We start from the raw sequence: 25,101 nt of genomic DNA on the forward strand, positions 1-25,101 counted from the left end.
GTTGCGGCTCTGTGGCATCCAGCACTGAAAGTTGAAGCCATTCTACGTTTCACCTTTCTTTTTCCAATAGCTCGTTGTTATCCAGGGAAATTGACATCTTGAAAAAGTCAAAAAATATAGACTGAAATTAGTGACAAAATATAGACAAGGATGTCGTCAATGTTTGGACTGGAGTGTGAAGTGGAATAAGCTGGGACAACTTTCCCGGCAGCATAACGGCTGCGACATGGTTTTATGGAAGGGTTGTAAACTGAGTATTTATGTGTTTTACACAAGCTAGGGTGAGTTGGAAACTCGAGAGCATAGGTTTAAGGTGAGTGGTCTGAAATTGACAAAGGACCCCGACGCACATTTTCCACTCACAAGGTTGTGGGTGTATGGAATGAGCTACCAGAGGGAGTGGAGGAGGCTATTGCACTCAGAAAATTGCAATGGTAATCGGATGAGTTTCTGGATAGGATGGGTTTAGAGGGATTGAGGAGAAATGCTGTGGAACGGGACTTGTTTAATTTTGGTGATGTGGTGAGCATGGATGAGATACACCGAAGTCTCTGTTTCCACGCGGTGTACCCCAATAACCTTGCGTTGCTTACACCGGTTTTAAAGGATTACTTTTCAGCGGAGCTTGTCGTCGCAGTCTGTAGCACAATCATTTAGTCTGTTCGACTGCTCACGGGAAAGGTAGTATTGTGAAACACTGCAGAAACGAACGACTTCCTTACTTTTGCTCCGACTGACCATGCTTCGTGAAACTTTCCCAGATCCTCAGTTGAGGATTTTTGCTGCTGCAAGTTACCTCAGAACCCCTGTTAACTCGTAATGTATTGACCGAATCGCAAACAGAAAGCATTTAACACGGAACACAAACAAAACGGGCATACCTAATGCATGTTCAGACACAGCGAAGCATGAATGCTAAATGTGAGACAGTCCGAGGGCATGAGGCATAAAGTAATCTCACAACTAACAACAGGGCAATTCCAAACTACTCTTTCAAACATACTGCAGCCTTAGTGCACCACCACTTCCCAGACAATGCTGAAAAGAGAGAAAGAAAGAATATAATAAGTATGGGCCATAAAAAAGTGAATTTCACCAATCACAGTCTCGATTAGATTACCTTTCCCTTCCGGTGTCTCCAGGACGGAAATGCAGGAAATGGGAGAAATTCAATAACATATGCATTGAAAAGATTTTCCCATTCGCCAGAAAGCCAAATAACGATGAATCGACTCACCGCCGGACTTTGTTTCACAACAGCGATGAAATAACAGTATCCATTCGGTTCCAGTAAAACCTCAACTTGCCTGGAACATAAACCAATCGCTGAGCTGCTTGCGATTTTCTGCAGGGGAAGGCGAATAACATCATGGCAGCTGAGAGACCTGACAATACTCGGCACCTGTCCACAGTTAATTCTCCAAGAACATCAATGCAGCGGGGATCGAAGCAGCATTCGAGCTGGTCAGCTGAAATGGCAGTGGTGGGATTCGAACCCACGCCCCTTTCAGGATTGGAACCTGGATCCAGCGCCTTAGACCGCTCGGCCACACTACCAGACAGCCTGTGCGCCCATTTTCTTGCATTTCGAATTGTGCTCCTGCATAACCACACATGCAAAGTCACATGAAAAGGGTTCCATGGTCCCTGTCCGACTCGCACAGCAGCTGGTATGTGCCCGGCTACAATGTCTATTTCGCAGCAGATAATGAAAGCCCATCAATCCAGACAAAAATCAATGGTAAGCTGTGTCTATCTTCTCAGACTCTTTTCAGCCAGAAATGTATCTTTGACTGCGTGAGAATATATGTTCGGTAATGATTTGGTCAAATCACCATGAGCTGCTTGACATTACTTCAATTTCGATTCTTGCTTTGCTGAATGATTTCACCGATTGCTCGAAACAGGACAACGTTCACGTTTACACGGAACACGAAACACACCGGACTACAGGGAAAATGCACAAAGCTGAGCAGGCCGTGTTCCACATCATACCGTGCACTATATTTTCAGTCACTGTGTCTGTTTTGCAAAGAATGTTCTCCACCCTAAAACCGGAGGTAGCATTACAATCCGAGAACGACAGATCACCTTGTGAGGATGATATGACCTCGGGGCTGGTTCGAGATGCCACTTTCCTTGCCTTTTACCTTAACTGTGCAATTGGCTGCAGGGATATTCACACCTGGACATGAGCCACATCGATACCGACTGACTTGGAAACCTGTGTGGGAAGCGACGAGAAGCGACTCAATAAATCTTGCTAAATTCCATGGTGCTCATTAGAAATGCAGTTTCTGTTCACCTCAATTTAAAAGGCAGTTTCTGAACATAGTAACTGAAGTCAAAAGGTAATTATCTCACTCCACCCCAATTCCGGGAGAGGTGCTAACTGCACTTGATTGCTTTTTGTTCTCGATGTGAAGAGTTCTCAGGCATGAGTCACCTTCACGTCTCTTGGTGCTGAGTGACTTACAAAGAAGGAGTTTCACCAGAGCTGCAACTGCCTCACTTTCCCACTCGCCCTGCCCGTTTACAGTTTCCTGCTCGTCAGTGATTTAAAGAAAACCAAAAGGTTGCGATGTTATTCTGCAGCCTCTCTGTCAATTCCTCCGTTTCAGTTCCAACATGGCTTAGATCTCGGGGCTCACCTTAATACTAGCGACGCTATGAAACCACAAGTCCAGAGGTTCCTCTGGGAGTGCAATTTCTTTCATTGCTGTTGCTGATTGAATGAGTCACTAACGTGCGAACTGATCCAAACCATGATTCAGCACCTCTGCTGCCAATTCTCGCACGTTGAATAACGACAGAGAGTTTCCAAATGAGGCCTTGCAGAGACGACTTTGGTTTACATTTGACAGACAGACTAGTTCAGGAATCAGTGGTGCGCTGATCAGTAGCACCAGCGCATCAGCTTCTTCCCTGTCTTTGAACCGGTCCGCCTGCGCAAGGAATGCAAATGCGGGACAGTTTTTCGTGGAAGGGATCAGAACGCGGTAACTACACTCTCAAACAGAATGACTTATGATCAGAACCAGGTTTTACAATGGTTCTGATCAGAACAAGCCTTTACAATGCTTTGCTCACTAATTAAATGGAAGTGCATCACATTTCACAAAGAGAGCAGATTTGTTCGAGCATTTTCGAAGGCAGATTTGCAGATGGGAGAGCAAGCAAGAAAGCTCCGTTCTTGTCCGTGTAAAAGGCTGCAATTGAAGAACAAAGCAGTTTCTGCCCAGTTTCGAACTGGGGACCTTTCGCGTGTGAGGCGAACGTGATGACCACTACACTACAGAAACGAGCTTCAGCCGAGCGCGTTGCGGCTCTGTGGCATCCAGCACAGAAAGTTGAAGCCATTCTACGTTTCACCTTTCTTTTTCCAATAGCTCGTTGTTATCCAGGGAAATTGACATCTTGAAAAAGTCAAAAAATATAGACTGAAATTAGTGACAAAATATAGACAAGGATGTCGTCAATGTTTGGACTGGAGTGTGAAGTGGAATAAGTTGGGACAACTTTCCCGGCAGCATAACGGCTGCGACATGGTTTTATGGAAGGGTTGTAAACTGAGTATTTATGTGTTTTACACAAGCTAGGGTGAGTTGGAAACTCGAGAGCATAGGTTTAAGGTGAGTGGTCTGAAATTGACAAAGGACCCCGACGCACATTTTCCACTCACAAGGTTGTGGGTGTATGGAATGAGCTACCAGAGGGAGTGGAGGAGGCTATTGCACTCAGAAAATTGCAATGGTAATCGGATGAGTTTCTGGATAGGATGGGTTTAGAGGGATTGAGGAGAAATGCTGTGGAACGGGACTTGTTTAATTTTGGTGATGTGGTGAGCATGGATGAGATACACCGAAGTCTCTGTTTCCACGCGGTGTACCCCAATAACCTTGCGTTGCTTACACCGGTTCTAAAGGATTACTTTTCAGCGGAGCTTGTCGTCGCAGTCTGTAGCACAATCATTTAGTCTGTTCGACTGCTCACGGGAAAGGTAGTATTGTGAAACACTGCAGAAACGAACGACTTCCTTACTTTTGCTCCGACTGACCATGCTTCGTGAAACTTTCCCAGATCCTCAGTTGAGGATTTTTGCTGCTGCAAGTTACCTCAGAACCCCTGTTAACTCGTAATGTATTGACCGAATCGCAAACAGAAAGCATTTAACACGGAACACAAACAAAACGGGCATACCTAATGCATGTTCAGACACAGCGAAGCATGAATGCTAAATGTGAGACAGTCCGAGGGCATGAGGCATAAAGTAATCTCACAACTAACAACAGGGCAATTCCAAACTACTCTTTCAAACATACTGCAGCCTTAGTGCACCACCACTTCCCAGACAATGCTGAAAAGAGAGAAAGAAAGAATATAATAAGTATGGGCCATAAAAAAGTGAATTTCACCAATCACAGTCTCGATTAGATTACCTTTCCCTTCCGGTGTCTCCAGGACGGAAATGCAGGAAATGGGAGAAATTCAATAACATATGCATTGAAAAGATTTTCCCATTCGCCAGAAAGCCAAATAACGATGAATCGACTCACCGCCGGACTTTGTTTCACAACAGCGATGAAATAACAGTATCCATTCGGTTCCAGTAAAACCTCAACTTGCCTGGAACATAAACCAATCGCTGAGCTGCTTGCGATTTTCTGCAGGGGAAGGCGAATAACATCATGGCAGCTGAGAGACCTGACAATACTCGGCACCTGTCCACAGTTAATTCTCCAAGAACATCAATGCAGCGGGGATCGAAGCAGCATTCGAGCTGGTCAGCTGAAATGGCAGTGGTGGGATTCGAACCCACGCCCCTTTCAGGATTGGAACCTGGATCCAGCGCCTTAGACTGCTCGGCCACACTACCAGACAGCCTGTGCGCCCATTTTCTTGCATTTCGAATTGTGCTCCTGCATAACCACACATGCAAAGTCACATGAAAAGGGTTCCATGGTCCCTGTCCGACTCGCACAGCAGCTGGTATGTGCCCGGCTACAATGTCTATTTCGCAGCAGATAATGAAAGCCCATCAATCCAGACAAAAATCAATGGTAAGCTGTGTCTATCTTCTCAGACTCTTTTCAGCCAGAAATGTATCTTTGACTGCGTGAGAATATATGTTCGGTAATGATTTGGTCAAATCACCATGAGCTGCTTGACATTACTTCAATTTCGATTCTTGCTTTGCTGAATGATTTCACCGATTGCTCGAAACAGGACAACGTTCACGTTTACACGGAACACGAAACACACCGGACTACAGGGAAAATGCACAAAGCTGAGCAGGCCGTGTTCCACATCATACCGTGCACTATATTTTCAGTCACTGTGTCTGTTTTGCAAAGAATGTTCTCCACCCTAAAACCGGAGGTAGCATTACAATCCGAGAACGACAGATCACCTTGTGAGGATGATATGACCTCGGGGCTGGTTCGAGATGCCACTTTCCTTGCCTTTTACCTTAACTGTGCAATTGGCTGCTGGGATATTCACACCTGGACATGAGCCACATCGATACCGACTGACTTGGAAACCTGTGTGGGAAGCGACGAGAAGCGACTCAATAAATCTTGCTAAATTCCATGGTGCTCATTAGAAATGCAGTTTCTGTTCACCTCAATTTAAAAGGCAGTTTCTGAACATAGTAACTGAAGTCAAAAGGTAATTATCTCACTCCACCCCAATTCCGGGAGAGGTGCTAACTGCACTTGATTGCTTTTTGTTCTCGATGTGAAGAGTTCTCAGGCATGAGTCACCTTCACGTCTCTTGGTGCTGAGTGACTTACAAAGAAGGAGTTTCACCAGAGCTGCAACTGCCTCACTTTCCCACTCGCCCTGCCCGTTTACAGTTTCCTGCTCGTCAGTGATTTAAAGAAAACCAAAAGGTTGCGATGTTATTCTGCAGCCTCTCTGTCAATTCCTCCGTTTCAGTTCCAACATGGCTTAGATCTCGGGGCTCACCTTAATACTAGCGACGCTATGAAACCACAAGTCCAGAGGTTCCTCTGGGAGTGCAATTTCTTTCATTGCTGTTGCTGATTGAATGAGTCACTAACGTGCGAACTGATCCAAACCATGATTCAGCACCTCTGCTGCCAATTCTCGCACGTTGAATAACGACAGAGAGTTTCCAAATGAGGCCTTGCAGAGACGACTTTGGTTTACATTTGACAGACAGACTAGTTCAGGAATCAGTGGTGCGCTGATCAGTAGCACCAGCGCATCAGCTTCTTCCCTGTCTTTGAACCGGTCCGCCTGCGCAAGGAATGCAAATGCGGGACAGTTTTTCGTGGAAGGGATCAGAACGCGGTAACTACACTCTCAAACAGAATGACTTATGATCAGAACCAGGTTTTACAATGGTTCTGATCAGAACAAGCCTTTACAATGCTTTGCTCACTAATTAAATGGAAGTGCATCACATTTCACAAAGAGAGCAGATTTGTTCGAGCATTTTCGAAGGCAGATTTGCAGATGGGAGAGCAAGCAAGAAAGCTCCGTTCTTGTCCGTGTAAAAGGCTGCAGTTGAAGAACAAAGCAGTTTCTGCCCAGTTTCGAACTGGGGACCTTTCGCGTGTGAGGCGAACGTGATGACCACTACACTACAGAAACGAGCTTCAGCCGAGCGCGTTGCGGCTCTGTGGCATCCAGCACAGAAAGTTGAAGCCATTCTACGTTTCACCTTTCTTTTTCCAATAGCTCGTTGTTATCCAGGGAAATTGACATCTTGAAAAAGTCAAAAAATATAGACTGAAATTAGTGACAAAATATAGACAAGGATGTCGTCAACGTTTGGACTGGAGTGTGAAGTGGAATAAGTTGGGACAACTTTCCCGGCAGCATAACGGCTGCGACATGGTTTTATGGAAGGGTTGTAAACTGAGTATTTATGTGTTTTACACAAGCTAGGGTGAGTTGGAAACTCGAGAGCATAGGTTTAAGGTGAGTGGTCTGAAATTGACAAAGGACCCCGACGCACATTTTCCACTCACAAGGTTGTGGGTGTATGGAATGAGCTACCAGAGGGAGTGGAGGAGGCTATTGCACTCAGAAAATTGCAATGGTAATCGGATGAGTTTCTGGATAGGATGGGTTTAGAGGGATTGAGGAGAAATGCTGTGGAACGGGACTTGTTTAATTTTGGTGATGTGGTGAGCATGGATGAGATACACCGAAGTCTCTGTTTCCACGCGGTGTACCCCAATAACCTTGCGTTGCTTACACCGGTTCTAAAGGATTACTTTTCAGCGGAGCTTGTCGTCGCAGTCTGTAGCACAATCATTTAGTCTGTTCGACTGCTCACGGGAAAGGTAGTATTGTGAAACACTGCAGAAACGAACGACTTCCTTACTTTTGCTCCGACTGACCATGCTTCGTGAAACTTTCCCAGATCCTCAGTTGAGGATTTTTGCTGCTGCAAGTTACCTCAGAACCCCTGTTAACTCGTAATGTATTGACCGAATCGCAAACAGAAAGCATTTAACACGGAACACAAACAAAACGGGCATACCTAATGCATGTTCAGACACAGCGAAGCATGAATGCTAAATGTGAGACAGTCCGAGGGCATGAGGCATAAAGTAATCTCACAACTAACAACAGGGCAATTCCAAACTACTCTTTCAAACATACTGCAGCCTTAGTGCACCACCACTTCCCAGACAATGCTGAAAAGAGAGAAAGAAAGAATATAATAAGTATGGGCCATAAAAAAGTGAATTTCACCAATCACAGTCTCGATTAGATTACCTTTCCCTTCCGGTGTCTCCAGGACGGAAATGCAGGAAATGGGAGAAATTCAATAACATATGCATTGAAAAGATTTTCCCATTCGCCAGAAAGCCAAATAACGATGAATCGACTCACCGCCGGACTTTGTTTCACAACAGCGATGAAATAACAGTATCCATTCGGTTCCAGTAAAACCTCAACTTGCCTGGAACATAAACCAATCGCTGAGCTGCTTGCGATTTTCTGCAGGGGAAGGCGAATAACATCATGGCAGCTGAGAGACCTGACAATACTCGGCACCTGTCCACAGTTAATTCTCCAAGAACATCAATGCAGCGGGGATCGAAGCAGCATTCGAGCTGGTCAGCTGAAATGGCAGTGGTGGGATTCGAACCCACGCCCCTTTCAGGATTGGAACCTGGATCCAGCGCCTTAGACCGCTCGGCCACACTACCAGACAGCCTGAGCGTCCATTTTCTTGCATTTCGAATTGTGCTCCTGCATGACCACACATGCAAAGTCACATGAAAAGGGTTCCATGGTCCCTGTCCGACTCGCACAGCAGCTGGTATGTGCCCGGCTACAATGTCTATTTCGCAGCAGATAATGAAAGCCCATCAATCCAGACAAAAATCAATGGTAAGCTGTGTCTATCTTCTCAGACTCTTTTCAGCCAGAAATGTATCTTTGACTGCGTGAGAATATATGTTCGGTAATGATTTGGTCAAATCACCATGAGCTGCTTGACATTACTTCAATTTCGATTCTTGCTTTGCTGAATGATTTCACCGATTGCTCGAAACAGGACAACTTTCACGTTTACACGGAACACGAAACACACCGGACTACAGGGAAAATGCACAAAGCTGAGCAGGCCGTGTTCCACATCATACCGTGCAGCATAGTTTCAGTCACTGTTTCTATTCGAGAAGCCACTTTCCTTGCCTTTTTCCTTAACCGTGCAATTTACTGCAGAGATGTTCACACCTGGACTTGAGCCACATGGATATCAACCGAGTTGGAAACCTGTGTGGGAATCGACAAGAAGCGACTCAATAAATTTTGCTAAACTCCATGGTGCTTTTTAGAAATGCAGTTTGTGTCCAAGTAAATCGAAAAGGCAGTTTCTGAACATAGCGACAGAAGTTACTGCTCACCCCACCCCCACTCCGGAAGTGGTGCTAACTGCACTTGGTTGCTTTTTGTTCTCGATGTGAAGATCTCTCACGAATGAGTTACCTGCATATCTCTTGTTGCTGAGCGACTCACAAAGAAAGAATTTCACCAGAGCTGCAACTGCCTCACTTTCCCACTCGCTCTCCCCGTTTACATTTTCCTTCTCGTCAGTGATTTAAAGAAAACCAAAAGGATGCGATGTTATTCTTGCCAATGCAAGCAGATTGCCAAATCTTAGTTTTAAAATCTTGCTGCAACTGTTCTGATCTTAATGAAGGCACACATGGGATTCAGTGCAGTAATGATCCCCTAAACTGGAGAAGGAAATCCTTGCCTTCAAGAATACGTCCGGAATGTTCACTGATTCATCCCAGTGATGGCAGGACTGTCCTCTGGAAGCATATGAGTAAAATCATTCAATGTTCCATGGAGTTTCGAATGAGTGGTGAAGGGAAAGTCTCCATTCACAAATTAATCATTCAGTAGAATTCAATACAGGGACCCATGAAATGATGAACACATTGAAAAAGAACATGGACGTACGATACACAATAGCTAAGACAATTACTATGTGAAAAAACTTTGATTTCAGATCCACGGTGGCCTTTGGTGATGACATTTACTGTCCAGAACCAGTCTGCACTAGAATGACTGGAGACACACTATGAAGTATTTGAACTTGAGTCGCCTTTAGAAATAGCTGAGGCTCACTCAGGGCACGGGGAGTTAGAGATGTTGGCCTTACAAAACTTTCAAACATTTCATGGAAGAATAAAGGGAGTGATAGATAATTTTCGATCCTACGGAGATGATGTTCATGAACTGGATAGATAATAATTTACCTGAGTGGAGTTTATACATAGTGACGTCATATTTAAAAAGCAAAGAGTTCATAGTGTGACTGTAAAATCTTCAGGTCACCCTCAGTGGGAGCATTGTGTGTAATCCTTGTCCTCATGCTCCACCAACAACATGTGAAGAGGTTAGAAAGGACACCGACGCTGTTTCCTGGATAGCAAGATATTAGAAAGCCAAGTGACGTTGTTTACTGAGACATAAAAATATCAGAAAGGATGCAAACGGGATGATGGAAAGAATGAGGGAGTTTATTCACGAGATCTGGAAATGCTGGAGCAGAAACACCCAAGTTTGAAGTCAACAAATGAGATTTTCACATAACGTGAGGTTTGAATGACTAAATCAGGGAAATCCCCTCTTTCGAGTGAATCAATAACTTTAGTTAGAGCTTCAAAACCATTAGTGAATGATTAAGAAAAGTTTGAATGAGAGTTTCTTCCAATCAATACAGTTAGTTAAATCGTGAACGACTTTCCAGAAATAAAACGTAGAAGCTGATTTCACAGTGTTTTAAAAGATACACGAACAAACATACAAGGAGGGAATTTACCATTGAGAGGAAGTCAGTGTGGTTGCGTAAGAATTTCGAATTTGGTTGACTTCAGCCACAAAGACATTTCATGAACACGTAGAACTGGTTAAGATTGAGTAAAAAACGTTCATGGATTGGTAAGGTGTGGCGTGTTATTCATGGTGAAACTCTGTAAATGGAGCTGATGTCCTAAAATAACTGCAGACAGAAGTTATATCCTAATCAGTCGGAATTGAATCGTCACTTGGAGACGCAACACCTACTTTAAAGATTCGACCACATTCACATGATGTTATGTATATTTCGTACATTCTTTACTCCACCCAAGAAATGCACCAAGAAGATCTGTTATTTTGTATTGTTAACCCTCTGTACTTCTCTGCAGCATGCCATTGAAGATAAAATATGCTCAGGCCAAAATTCAATTCAATACAATATTCAAACGGTCCTATGTGATTTTTCCTTTTTGATTATTGCAATAACCTTTGCGACTTTGCAACAAAATGCATAACATAAAACCAGTTCAACATTTATTTTCGCGAAATTAAAGCAATGCACATGGGAAACGTTATCCACCTGCTGAACAATCACCTTTGGCTCTCTCTCCACACATGTCTCTTCACGTTTTAACTACTTGCAGTATGTTTGTTGATCAAGGAGTTATTATCCAATAAAGGTCATTTCTCAATCCACAAACACGGGTATTTTCCCATAAACTTGGCTTTGCTCAATATCACCTTCTATCCGTACCCCTCAAGACAATGAATAATTGAAGCTGCTCCATGTGAGGCTCAAACTTAAAACTTCAGCGCAGCACAGCCCACTATACTGGCACAGAGATACCATGCACTGTCACCTGCATCACAGGAGCAACACATTAATGCTTATCTCCAAGTTCCTGGTTGTATCTTAACGTTTGGGAAACCGAAGTTCTCTGATTCCATGGCTAGTAACGGGGATTTAACGATCATCTTCACCAGTGGTTCTGACTCCGAGTGAGGAAAATGGTGAGCTACTCATTGCAAAGATGGGTAGATTTTTGAAATATATAATTGCAACATTTGCCTTCACTAACCAATGAACATTTTATTTTGTTTTTCATCTGTAGAAATCTTAAAATCTTCATCTTTAACAGACTCAATGACAGATCTCCATTGTGTCTCTGGTATCAAATTCCAAAGTGTAAACCCCCTCTGAATTCTTCCACCACAGTCCGCTTTTTGGTAGTGTTCCTGTTGTGGGAAATGCACTTCCCCGTGTGTCAACTGCTGCTCCCAGCATTCTCTCTGGCACTGCACTAATTTTCCTTCTGACACTTGCTCACTGTGTTGCTGTGATCATACTTGGTGTTGCATGGCCCAGGAAAATGATACAGATCAAGGTTTTTGCATTGCTGAATTCAATTGTCTGTTTAGTCTTATTTAGGATTTTGAAAGTGTCTGTTCTATACAGAAGTGCTGGTCAAAAACATCTGAGCAGAAGAAAGGTGTTCTGAATAATGACATTGAGCACTATGCACTCTCCTCCAGTCTCGAAAACAATTCCTCACAGGCAATTTAATAGACAATAGACAATAGGTGCAGGAGTAGGCCATTCTGCCCTTCGAGCCGGCACTACCATTCATTGCGATCATGGCTGATCATCCTCAATCAGTATCCTGTTCCTGCCTTATCCCCATAACCCTTGAGTCCACTATCCTTATGAGCTCTAGCCAACGCTTTCTTGAAGGAACACATCCTGCTTTCTCGGGTTCTTCATTCTGTTGAATTCAAATCTTCACAGAATTCAACAGACTTTGTTACATAGTCTTTTCTTCATTTTTGCTTAGATCACTGTAAGCAGAGTGTCACAGTGGGAATGCCATTGCCCCACAACCCAGAGGTCAGACCATACTCTTGGGACCGTACTGTGCTATTTAGCATTTCACCAGACCAGGGAGAAATATCTGCTGTTCTGCATAATTTACGCAATTCACTTATTCATGCACGAGCTCATATACGTGACGAGGTGGCCGAGAGGTTAAGGCGATGGACTGCTAATCCATTGTGCTCTGCACGCGTGGGTTCGAGTCCCACTCTCATCGCTGTTTTCAAAGTTGCTATTTTTGCATGCTCACTCTTGTCTTATTGAAATTGGAACTCCAATGGTCAGTTTATATGCATCGACGCTATTATAAAATCTCAAAGAATAATTTGAGTCAGTTGCTTAAACTGCATTGAAACGTAGATCACATTGGGATAATGAAAAGTAACGCGATTTTCTTTTTCAAAGCTGCTGTGACCTTTTATCATATGAAAGAGATCCAGGAAACCAAAATACAAGAGATGCGAAGCGCATGTTTATGTAATGCGATTCTTAATGACTGTTTTTTCAAATGAAATCTGGAGCAGGTTGAGTAGAAGTGATTCATGTTGGTGAGAAGAGCACAGAAAGGCAGAACAAAATAATGGAAATATTTCAAAAGGGGCAGGGCGTGGGTGTTGGGGCACCGAGAACTGGCTGAAAATGCACAGAAGAGAATTGCAGATATGGGTGCCATGCATGGATACGGAGAGACTTTCACATTGGTCTCTTTATCGCCCGTTGCTCTCGCCATTGATGAAGGCTGGACACAAGACACAGATGAACACAAGATGTGGGAATCAAGCTCCAAAACGTTATGCAGACACTGGATGCATCACATTGAACTATGGACAACTGGAGAAGTTGCATGCTCACTGCAGGGACTGAACCTAAACTGTGGAGCAATAATCGCAAATTCATGCAGCATTAGCATGAAAAATGATTTAATGTGTCTTTATACGCATGTCATTAACAGACGTTTCGTTCTAATACCTGTGTCATTGAAAGAAAAGGACACCACATGTCAAGATGGATGACAACGTAACCAAGTTTGCTTTGAAATTGAGATACATTTCATCATTGTACACAGTGGACAAGTTCATTTTAAATAATACAAACCACATTCCCTTACCTGTAATAAAAGTGTGATTTCATTACAAACATTGCCCTTGCTAAGTGGCAGTTACTCAACATGAAAAATATCATGTAATTTTTATTGAGCATACATCAATTAGCACCATTATCTAACTTCGGATTGACTGCAATATGCACATGATAAACAATATTTAAGAAAGAATGTCTTTTGGAAGTAATGATTCGGTGCTGACGAAAAATAATATTAAATTCACATGATGCGGATATTCCACCAATGGCTCCAATGGTGGAAATGGTCAGTGGGCACTATTTCTAAGTTGGTATAGAGGTGTGTGAGTTGCAAGGGTTGGGAGATCCCACCTCATCTGGAGCAGCGTCTGCTCACATGGACCAGGGAGCATTGGGGCAGCAGGCTGGGAGTTCCAACCACACCTGGAGAAGCTTTTATTGACTTGGAGTAGCAGGGAGCATTGGGGAAGCAGGCTGGGAGATCCAACCTAACCCGGAGCAGCTTCTATTGACGTGGAGCAGCAGGGACCATTGGAACATCAGACTGCGGGATCTTACCTAATTTGAAGCAGCTTCAGTCGACATGGAGCAAGGAGTTTTGTGAGATCCGTCTGGGAGCTTCACTCTCACCTGGAGCAGCTTTTAATGTCAAGTAGCAGCGGGAAGCATTGGGACATCAGAGTGATAGATCCAGCCTCAACTGGACCGCTTCTATTGACATGGAGGAGGGAGCATTTGGACATCAGACTGGGAGGACCAACCTCACAAGGACCAGCCCTTAATGACATGTAGCACCTGTGAGCATTTGGGCATGAGAGTGGTAGATCCAACCTCAACTGGACCGCTTTTATTGACATGGAGCAGGGAGCATTGAGGCATCAGACTGGGATCCCCAAATTAAATTGAAGAAGCTGCTATTGACATGGAGCAGCAAGGAGCATTGGAACGTTAGGTTGGGAGCTCCAACCTCACCTGGAGTAGCTGGTATTTACATGGAAGAGAAGGGAGGATTGGGACATTAGGCTGGGGGAAAGGATATTCAACTATTTTAATCTGAAGTAAAATAGGTTCCAAAACTCAGATGTTAATTGATTTATGAAGAAACTTTCCCAGGAAAATAATTAATACTTTCGATACTAAAGACAAGTCCTGCAAATATCCAACTCAGGAAAATGCATTGGTACAGAGAGAAATGGGGGTGATGTTTCATGTCTTTGTCTTTTCTTTTCTGGCCGACTCTGCACTGGATTACATCACGAGAAGGACGTTTTCACTCATTTCATATTGTTCAGTTTCCTGCAAATACGGACAGGTCATTAACGCAATCTAAACCGAAAATTAATGGGAATATGTGATGTTATGATTAGGCTAGAGTTTACCTCTAATTAGGGTGAAAACGCAGCAAAGTAAGTTGCAATTTTCTTGATCAGCAGCGACCTCATTGATTAGCTGCTCGAATTGTGAATGGTAGTTTTTTTTTAAGACAATTTGAAGTGGATCATTGACGGTGATTATCTTTGTTCTTTGTTCACCTTGTGACTGTTACTGTTATTGCTCATGTCGTTGTCAGCACCACAGCTCTGCAGCGTGTAAAATTTCAGCTGTGCATCTGGCCAGTGGTACAGCCATTCGTATAGCTGGCTACGGATCAGGCAGGTGCAGGTTCAAGTTTTGCTTGGCACAAGCGCATTGTGGAGATTCAGCACACATCCAAACTTTTTTTTTTGTTACACTGAGGTGGATAATATTTGAAATTTTCATCTCCACGAACGAAAATTCGTTTACTGTCTTCGATCAATTAAACATTACCAAGAGCTCTCAAAGTTAAAAATCACATTGCATCAGATTGTATCGAACAAGCATATTTGGAAGCACCAGTGTTCCGTGCACTGTTTCTTCATCAGGTGGTTGTGAACTGTTGGACTCTAATCTGGCTTTGTATGATTTTTAAATTTGTCCACCCTAGTCCAACACCAACACATCTATGTCATGGGTACAATCGACACCACGAACGATCAATTAAAATCCAGATGATCTTCCAAACGATCGCGCATATTGACACACACATCAAGTTTCTGCAGAAAGACACACACCTGATGAAGGAGCGGCTGTCTGAAAGCTAGTGTTTCCAAATAAACCTGCTGGACTATGCCCTGACGTTGTGTAATTTTTAACTTTGTCTACCCAACTCAAACATTGGCACTTCCATATCATTGAGAACATCAGTCATGTCCCAGCGCTGTCAGAGAAGGCAATCTTGGAATAGCCTCACTCATTGTTCAGAAGGTACGTTTAATTTTCAGAAACCAACCCACTCAATCGTGAATTACTGCAGATTGTTAATGTGCTGAGCTATTTGTTTTAGCTTTACATTAAATGGAAGCCGGTTAGCTCAGTCCGCTGGCTAACTGGTTTTTGGTATAGAGTGAGACTAACAACGTGGGATTAATTGTCGCACTGTCTCAGGGTGCCAGAAGAATCATCATCTCCTCTGCGTACATGATCTGTAATACAATGTGACTCTAGTGAGTAGGAATGCAACTGTCGATGTCAAGCATCATTATCATTGCCATCGATTGCCTTGGTCATTTGGTCACAATGACCAGGAACGGGACTGAGTCCTTTTAATACTCACTGCTTTAACGGGATACGGAAAAATGTTGTGCAAAATAGACTTGAATGAAAACTGGGTTTCCAAGGGTCGCTGCGTTGTTTACAGAAAATGTTACATTATCACAGGGCTTCTCACTCGGTCGGCTTCTATTCGGCACAGAATTCGATTCAACCATAATTCACGAACATGCTTCTGCAAGATCCTACAGACAACATGAAACACACTGCAGTCATCATTAATCTTCACCATGGCTTCATTCAAGGACATAATGCACAGTTTTCATGAATACTGAAGACATAAGAATGTCATGCAAGAGCAAATTGAATTTCAGTTTAAATTGTAAAGTGCTAAGAATCTAGAGTAAGATACAGAACGCCCGAAATTCATGTTTATTACCGTGGTCAGAACTCTAGTCAGAAAATGGGGAAATCTGTCCCTGAATCCCCAATATCTAACCGCCAGTTTGCTCCATGTTTCCAGTTGGAAGCCTGTGTGAAGGAGCATGCAGCTTGAAAGAGCACCTGGGACAACCCTCCCCTGTCTGATTCGAAGCTACAACAGCAGCTGTGAGAGCGGTGGGATAAACGGGAGGACCTTGGTATTCCGTGGTGCAGATTCACATTGTCCTCATCATGCTATTGTTAAAAACCCTCTGTCAGAAACAGCACAGACTGAGAGGAATAGGAGGGGACCATTTCACCCACCAGCGCTACCCCGCCATTTGACATAATTACGGCTGATCGAACAGGTCAATGTCTTTTCCCAGCCCATCTACATCAACCTAACATCCAAAGGGAAAAAGACACTGAATAAATCGAAACACTCTGTGCAACCGTGGGAGGGAACTGTGTTGAAAGACAGTGGGTATCTGCAGTGGGTTTTGTGAATGAGCAGCCGATTGCTGGCTGATCATATTTCAAATGATATGATTTTCTTAAAACTCACCACCAAGAAAGTGAGGAACCTTCTCTGGTCAGTAGCAGGGACGAGAACTCCAGACGATGGGAACTGACGATGAAGCAGCAGAACAATCATTGAATCAGCTGAAATCTGAACAAAATTGCGATTCTGGGGTGAATCAAACCCACAAACTGTGAATCGCGATCTTAACAATGCAGTAGATGTCCACCACGTCTTTCATTGTGCCACTGAGCTGCACTAGCCTCCATTTTACTGCACCGAAAGTTACAGTATTCAACTCTTTCAATAAATATCTGTTTATCTTCGCCCCACCTTCCAGTACCTGCTCCTTATCCGTGCATGCTCTAGCTCCTCAAGTGTTCGGCTCAATACTCCTGAAGTAGTTTGATGACTCTTAGCTTTAGCACACGTTCAAACAGTGAGTTCCAGACAAACAACCGTCTCCGGATGTAAACATTCTTCCTAAATCTTCACTGAATATCCTCTCTGTAGCGTTTCATCTATAACCCTGGTTATTTAACCTTCCCATAAGAAGTTTATTCCTGTCAAACATATCTATTCCATTTCTGTGCACGTTAATCAATTTCTCTCTCAGCTTTCTCCGCTCTCAGATAGAGAGCCCCAGTCGAGCTCATCTATCTTTGCATTGACGAGAGTGTAGTAGTTTAAAAGCACAGAACGTCTGGCAGCATCCGAGGAGGAGGAGAATCGATGTTTCGGGCATAAGCCCTTCACCAGGAAAGAGGCTTTTGAGTCGGGGTTGAGGGAGGGGAATGGGGTTGGTGGTCAGGTAGCTGGGAAACCGATAGATGGATGAAGAGAGGTAGAAGGTGGTAGTTCGGAGGGGCAATGATGGCCGGGTCCAGAGAGCAGTGCCTAGCTTTAGGCTTGGGATTGGGATAATGTTGGGGGAGGTGAAATGAGGAAGCTGTTGAAATACACATTTATCCCGTATGGTTGCAGGGTCCTAAGGTGGAACAAAAGATTTTCTTCCTCCAGGCATCGGCTGGCAATGGAATGTCGGTGTTGTTTTTTCCCGAAACATCGATTTTCCTACTCCTCAGATGCTGTCTGACGTGCTGAGCATTTCCAGCACTACACTCTCGACTCTGAGCTCCAGCACCTGCAGCCCTCACTTTCGCTTATCTTCGCAGGGGGAATGGTCGAGCTCAGGTACCACGTTGATAAATCTCCTCTGACCACAATCCCGTCCAAACGCACGTTTCCTGAAGGCTGGCAATCACAACAGAATAAAATTATCAAAAGAAGTGTAGAAACATCGGAACCAAATCAGCTGGTCTAGTGCATCTGGGGAGAAATTTTCGAGCCAAACAATCCGCCTTTGGAATGAATGGTATGTGTAGATGGGGCAGGAACATGAAAGAAGATATTCTGGGTCTAAAATGATTGAACGCCATGTTGGGTACTGAAGATTGCACTGTCTCTCATTCGGAAATGACGTGCCACTCTTCCAACTTGCACAGGCCATGCGGGAGCTCTGCAGCAGACCAAACTGACATGGAGGCATGGGAACACAGTGGGAATTTGCAGTGACAGGAATCTAGAAGCTCAAGTTCTTTTTCTGTTTGCAGACAGAACATAGGTGTACTCGCGTTTGTCACCCATTCTGTTTTTTTCTCCCCAGTCTTGACGAGATCACATTGTGAGCAGGAAATGCAGCTTGCTAAATTGAGTGAGAGGCAGATAAATCACTGGAACTTTAGACAGTGAGGAGAGACATCGTAAACAAGTAGCATTGCATCTTCTGAGATTTCGTGCAATTGTGCAATATGGGGAAGTGTTGGGGGCCAAAGAGGACTGGATAATGGTGCTCAGAGAGAAATTGTCCTACATAGTGGCGGTATTCCGTGGTATGGGCGAGTGGGGAAAGGATAGTAGAATGTATATTTTCCTGAGCTACCTTCTATAAGTAAACACTTCACTACGAGCAAAACTACCTAATGATTTTCATTCCAACACTCTAGGTACAGCTTACAGAAGTCACGTGTTTGTACAGTCACTGTCATTGTGTCTCCCCGGGAGCAGCAGCATTCCCCCACGCTGATTCAGACAACACAGTTCTTAGTCTGACATGTCCGTTCGAGAATGGAAGGACAGGTATTAATAACCACTCTTGTAACTGAGTACCTGTATTGCTCAATAATAATCGCTTAACTATCCGAACCCCTTTTTAAATCACTTGATGCAGAGCCTTGTATGTCTTGGCATCACAAATGCACATCTGAATACTTCGGAAAGTTATGTGGATTTTACCTCTCCGATCCTTGCATGCACTGTGTTTCAGATTTCAGCCACCCACTGCTTGCAAACGTATTTCCACGCATTCACTGTAATCTTTCCGCATCTGACCTTAACTCGATGCCTGCTCGTGATGGAAATCGCCGTCAAAGTGAAACGTGCATTTCAGTCTAAGCTATCCATACTCCTTTATATTTTGTATATCTTAATCATGCTCCCTCAATCTACTCTGCTCCACGAAATACAAATCCAGTTTGTTCAATATCTCTTCTTCAGCCCAGACAATATCCTGGGAAATCTCCCCAGCATCGTTTGCAGTGCGATCAGATCCCTGCTATAATGTGAACTGCATAACTACACAGAATAGTCTCGCCAGAGCCGAATGAACAAGTGAAATAAATGATGTGGAAGTCCACGGAACCTGGTGTTTTTTTTTTAACAAAGTTTATTTTCCTCAATGCGGCCCTGTGCCCTTTTCCTGTGACTGATGTTTCAATAATCGCTGGTCCATGTCAGTAAAAGCTGCTACATGAGGAGTGATCTCACAGCTGCAGTATAGAAATGGATCAACTGGGTTGAAGGTCCCGATAGTGAGATTTGCGCATGGTCACCCAGCAACAGTAAGCACAGCAGCACAGACTGAATGAGGTCAATGTGAAAGTGACTGTAAGGGAAATGGGAGGCGGTACTTAAAGAAGGTAAGTGATTGCAGGAGGGAGGGAAGGAAAGGGGTTTGATGGAAAAAAAAATCATAATGTCTGAGAAAATGTCATGTAAAATCAACTAATTCCTTTCTGTGTTTCTTCAACATGAATCACAAGGAGGAAAATGCAGTAACTCGGATTCCAACGAGCTTCCGACGGCCACAATGCAGAATACTTTAAAATTCAAACCATAAATGAGTCATGCAGGGAAATACATTTTTAAAAAACCCAGCAATTATCACAGTGACAGAGGATATGTTAGGTAGAGTAGCAGATGCACAATAGGAATATTAGGCGAGCGATAGTAGACATGTGGGAAATCAGAATTAGATGAATTTTAAATTCGATATGCCCAGACGCTGTGGTGGTTCCATCAAGTACTGCAAGTTGAAGATTGACTTTGATAGATTTCTAGAAACAAAAATGTTCAGGGTAGAGTGCGGGATATTGGTGCATTGTATGTTTCAATAACAATGAGTTTGAAAACGGTTGCTTCCCAAACTTTTTCACACAAGGAGGTACCCATTGCTTCAGTTAGTCACACAACCCCAGTTCCAAGAACCGGAATTCGACAAACGTCGTGGCGCAGCCGCCAATACAAAACCGGAAGTGGGGTCGGAAATGAGCACGTGAAGCTATTCTGTTGCATCAGTGACATGATTGGTAAAGGCGCGATCATAGACTCATAGAGATGTACAGCATGGAAAGAGACTCTTCGGTCCAATCCGTCCATTCCGACCAGATGTCCCAATCCAATCTAATTCCTCCTGCCAGCATTCAGCTCATGTCCCTCCAAATCCTTCTTATTCATATACCCATCCAAATACCTTAGAAATGTTGCAATTGCACCAGCCTCCATCGTTTCGTCTGGCAGCGTATTCCATACACGTGCCACCCTCTGTATGAAAAGCTACCCCTTAGGTCTCGTTTATATCTTTCCCTTCTCAATCTAAATCTATGCCCTCGCGTTCTGGACTCCCCGACCTCAGGGAAAAAAAACCTGACTATCCAAGCACGTGAAATGATGAGGCTGGGTGTGATTCTGGTCAAAGGCGGGGTGGAAAGGTATATTCGTCTCAAATTATCATATTATTAACAATCAGCAGCAGCATTAACCCGCACTGAGGATTGGCTCAGAGGAAGCCTGAGAATTCGAATTAGATTGGATGACTTGCAGTGTGACCACACCGACCCGCCGAAGCAACCCACCCATACCCCTTCACCAAATATTACGGGTAGTTTTAGCATTGCCAATTCAACGAACCAGCACATTTTTGGACTGTGGGAGGGCACCCATGCAAACTTGGGGAGAACGTGCAAACTCCACACAGTCAGTCACCTGAGTCGGGAATTGAACTCCGGTCTCTGGTACTGCATGGCAAACCACTGTGCCACCATGCCACCCACGGTGAAAGCATTCTCAAAGATTTTCCTTAACAAAGCGTCATTTTGTTATCTTAACAGTAAGAACTGATTTTGCTCACATCATCTCCACATCAATCTCTTGCTCCACTGAACAATCCAATCCAGTGTACATTGCTTCCATTCCAACATTGAAACGCGATCTGTTCTCTCTCCATCTGTGATCATCTGAATTGACAATGTCATTCTTTGAATGGAGAAATGCAGCAGGGACTTGTTAGTGCAGAGGCGATCTATTGGGATGGTAACATTTGGAGACTGGAACGTGGCAGTTGCTGATAGTTAAATTCGAAGAATAAAATCTGGAAAATAAAACCAATCTCAGGAACAGCGAAAATAACTTTATATTGCTGAAAATCCATTCATTCATGTCCCTTCGAAAGGGAAATCTGCCGACCGTAATGAATTCTGTCAACATGTGACTCCAGACCCACAACAATGTTGTTAATCCATGACTTAGTTCAAGGTGAATTAGAATTAACAACAAATGCTCTTCAATTCAATGATAGCCACATTCCGTGGAAGAATAAGGAGCTGTTAATCCCAACCAGCAATGAACCATGGCTGGATGCGTGTTTCCAGTGAAATGCCACTGTACTCTGATGTAGATCAATGGTTTAGACTTAGTTGCAGGAGCCATGATTTAGAACTTTGCTGATGATGCAACAATTGGTCGTGTAGTTGACTAAGGTTAAAATGCCAGGGACTGCTGGGATGTATCAATCAGGTGGAAAGGTAAAATGCTGAATGGAATTGAATTCAGACCAATGAGTGTAAATGAATTTGGGGAGAAGAAACAATGACAGAGAGCGTTCTGTGTGGTGTAGACAGACAAAGAGATCATGGAGTCGACATGCACGATCTCTGAAGATCAATGGTTAGGGAAATCAGTTGGACTGAAGTATGTACGGCAGGAGCTGGATTCAAATCAATATTAGAGTGGTACTGAAGAAGCATAGCAGGTCAGGCAGCATTCGAGTTACAGAAAAAAGTGACTTTCCGGGCAAAGGACCTTCATCAGGAATAAGTCTGGGAGCCTCAAAGGTGGAGACATAAATAGGAGGACTGGGTCTGGGAAGAATTTAGCTGAGAGTGCAATAGATGGATGGAGATGGGGTTAAAGGTGGTAGGTCGGAGAAGAGGGTGGATCGGATAGGTAGGAAGGGAGGTAAACAGGTGGGACAGGTCAGTTGGATGGTGCCAAGCTGGAAGGTTTGAAGTCGGATAAGGTGGGCGTGAGGAGATGAGGAAACTGGTGAAGACCACATTGATGCCCTGGGGTTGAAGGGTCCCGACATGGGGGATGAGGCGTCGGGTGGTGAGGGAATGGTGGTGGAGGAGGCCCAGGATCTGCATGTTGTCGGGAGAGTGTGGAGGGGATTTGATGTGTTCGGTCTTGGGGCGCTCAGGTTGAATGTTGCGGGAGTCCTGGAAATGTTCACTGAAACGCTCTGCGAGAAGGTGTCTGTTGGTCCCAGTGTAGAGGAGACCCAACCTCTTGCACTACCAGTATCCTGTATTCCCAATTCCTCCACCTGCTTTGTATCAGCTCCCAAAGGAGAAGCACAGCAGTTCAGACTGCATACGAGGAGCAGTAAGATCGACGTTTCGGGCAATAGTTGAGCTGGGGAGGGGATGAAGGTGATAGGTCATGGAAGAGGGTGGAGTGGATAGTTGTAAAGGAAGATTGGCAGGGCGGATAAGACATGGGGACAGTGCTGAGCTGGAAGTTTGGAGCTGGTGTAAGGTGGGGAAAGGGGAAATGAGGAAACTGTTGAAGTCCACATTGATGCCCTGGTGTTGAAGTGTTCCGAGGCAGAAGATAAGGCGTTCTTCCTCCAGGCGTCGGGTGGTGAGGGAGGGACGGTGAAGGAGGTTCAGGACGTCCATGTCCTCGGCTGAGTTGGAGCGGGAGTTGAAATTTTGGGCGACAGGGCAGTGTGATTGATAGGTGTGGGTGTCCCAGAGATATTCCGTAAAGTGCTCTGCTCGGAGGCTTCAAGTCTCTCCAATGTGGAGGAGGTCATATCGGGAACCGTGGTTACAATAAATGATATTGGTGGATGTGGAAGGCTCCTTTGGGACCTTGGATGGAGATGAGGGAGGAGATGTGGGCGCAGGTTTTGCAATTCCTGCGATGGCAGGGGAAGGTGCCAGGACGGGGTTGGGGGTTGTTGGAGGCCGTGGACCTGACCAGGTTGTCACGGAGGGAACTGTCTTTGGGGAAGGCAGAAAGGAGTGGGGAGGAAAATATATCCCTGGTGGTGGTGTCCGTTTGGAGGTGGCGGAAATGTCGGTGGGTAATTTGGTTTATGCGAAGGTTGGTATGGTGGAAGATGAGCACCAGCGAGATTCTGTCCTTGTTACGAGTTGGAGGGGTGGAGTCAGAGGGCGGAGGTGCGGGATGTAGACGAGATGCATCGGAGGGCATCTTTCACCACGTGGGAAGGGAAATGGCAGTCTCGAAAGAAGGAGGCCATCATGGTGTGTTCTGCACTCGGTACTTCATTCTCCCTACATCCACCCTCCTCTCATTTATCTCTCTAACCTTCAGGCACTCTGCCTTTATTCCTGATGAAGGGCTTTTGCCCGAAATGTCGATTTTACTGCTCCTTGGATGCTGCCTGAACTGCTGTGCTTTTCCAGCATCACTCTGATCTAACCTCTGGTTTCCAGCATCTGCAGTCATTGTTCTTTCCCTCTGCTCCCAAAGGACCATTTCCACCACATAACACACCAGATGGCCTCCTTCTTTAAAGACCAGACCGTCCTCTCCTATGTGGTTGAAGATGCCCTCCAACGCATTTCATCCATGTTCTGTACCTCCGCCCATGAACCCCACACCTCCAACCACAGCAAGGACAGAACCCCACTGCTCGTTATCTTCTATCCCACCAACCTCCGCATAAATCGCATCATCCGCTGACATGTTCATCATCTCTAAACGGATTCAACCACTAGGGATTTGTTCCCCTCCCCACCCTATCCACTTTCCGCTGAGGCCATTCGCTCTGTGACTGCCTAGTAAAGTCCACGGCCTCTAATGATCCACCCATCCCTCCTGGCACCTTTCCCTGTCACTGCAGGAATTGCAAAAAATGCACCCTCACCTACACCCTCATCTCTGTCTAAGGCTCCAATTGAGGCTTCCACATCCAACAAAGATTCACCTGCACTTCCGTACATGTCATTTCTTGTAACCGTTGCTTCTAATGCGGTCTACTCTAAATTGGGGAGACCGGATGCCTTCTCACAGAGCACATCAAAGAATATCTCCAGGACACCCGCAAGAATCAACCTCAGTGTCCTATGGCAAACATTTCAACTCCCCCTCCCACTCTCCCGAGGATATGCATGTCCTTGGTCTCCTCCATCGCCACTGCCTCAGCAACCGATGCCTGCAGGAAGAAATCCTCATCTTCCGCCTTGGGACACTTCAACCTCATGGCATCAATTTGGACTTCAACAGTTTTCTCATTTCTCCATTCTCTACCTTACCCCAGTCCCCACCTTTCAGCTCAACACCGTCCTCCTGACCTGTCACACCTGCGCATCTTCATTCCCACCAATCCAATCCACCTTCTGTTCTGACACGCCCACCTCCATTCACCTACTGCACTCTCAGCTACCTTCTCCCCAACCCCACCCTCCTCCCAGTTATCTCTCTATCCCATATGCTCCCAATCTCATTTCTGATAAAGGACCTTTCCTGAAATGTTCATTTTCCTGCTCCTCAGATGTCCCGGACCTGCTGTGCTTCTCCAACACCACTCTAACCTGGGGGGAATCAGTTAATTGAGAGGTTTTTCGGACATTGTCTAATGTTGACTACAGGCTGTGGATGATAGTAGAAAATTAGCAAACACCAGATTAGGGAACAGCTGATGGACTGAGCACAAGTCCTGTCACCGCATAAATCAACACGTTTT

General features: G+C 44.6%; 5 non-coding genes across 5 annotated transcripts; 1 reads left to right on the top strand and 4 right to left on the bottom strand.

Moving 5' to 3' along the window:
• Nucleotides 1–1,475: 1,475 nt before the first annotated feature.
• trnal-cag (transfer RNA leucine (anticodon CAG)) lies at nucleotides 1,476–1,557 on the bottom strand. The gene has a single exon. It is a non-coding gene; the product is annotated as a tRNA-Leu (tRNA).
• Nucleotides 1,558–3,229: 1,672 nt separating this feature from the next.
• On the bottom strand, nucleotides 3,230–3,302 carry trnav-cac (transfer RNA valine (anticodon CAC)). Its single transcript has one exon. It is a non-coding gene; the product is annotated as a tRNA-Val (tRNA).
• A 3,246-nt stretch (nucleotides 3,303–6,548) lies between these two features.
• Nucleotides 6,549–6,621, bottom strand: trnav-cac (transfer RNA valine (anticodon CAC)). The gene has a single exon. It is a non-coding gene; the product is annotated as a tRNA-Val (tRNA).
• Nucleotides 6,622–8,113: 1,492 nt separating this feature from the next.
• Nucleotides 8,114–8,195, bottom strand: trnal-cag (transfer RNA leucine (anticodon CAG)). The gene has a single exon. It is a non-coding gene; the product is annotated as a tRNA-Leu (tRNA).
• A 4,112-nt stretch (nucleotides 8,196–12,307) lies between these two features.
• On the top strand, nucleotides 12,308–12,389 carry trnas-gcu (transfer RNA serine (anticodon GCU)). The gene has a single exon. It is a non-coding gene; the product is annotated as a tRNA-Ser (tRNA).
• Nucleotides 12,390–25,101: the final 12,712 nt, after the last annotated feature.

The sequence above is a fragment of the Hemiscyllium ocellatum genome, unplaced genomic scaffold (assembly GCF_020745735.1).
Source record: "Hemiscyllium ocellatum isolate sHemOce1 unplaced genomic scaffold, sHemOce1.pat.X.cur. scaffold_690_pat_ctg1, whole genome shotgun sequence".
Classification (NCBI taxonomy): Eukaryota; Metazoa; Chordata; class Chondrichthyes; order Orectolobiformes; family Hemiscylliidae; genus Hemiscyllium; species Hemiscyllium ocellatum.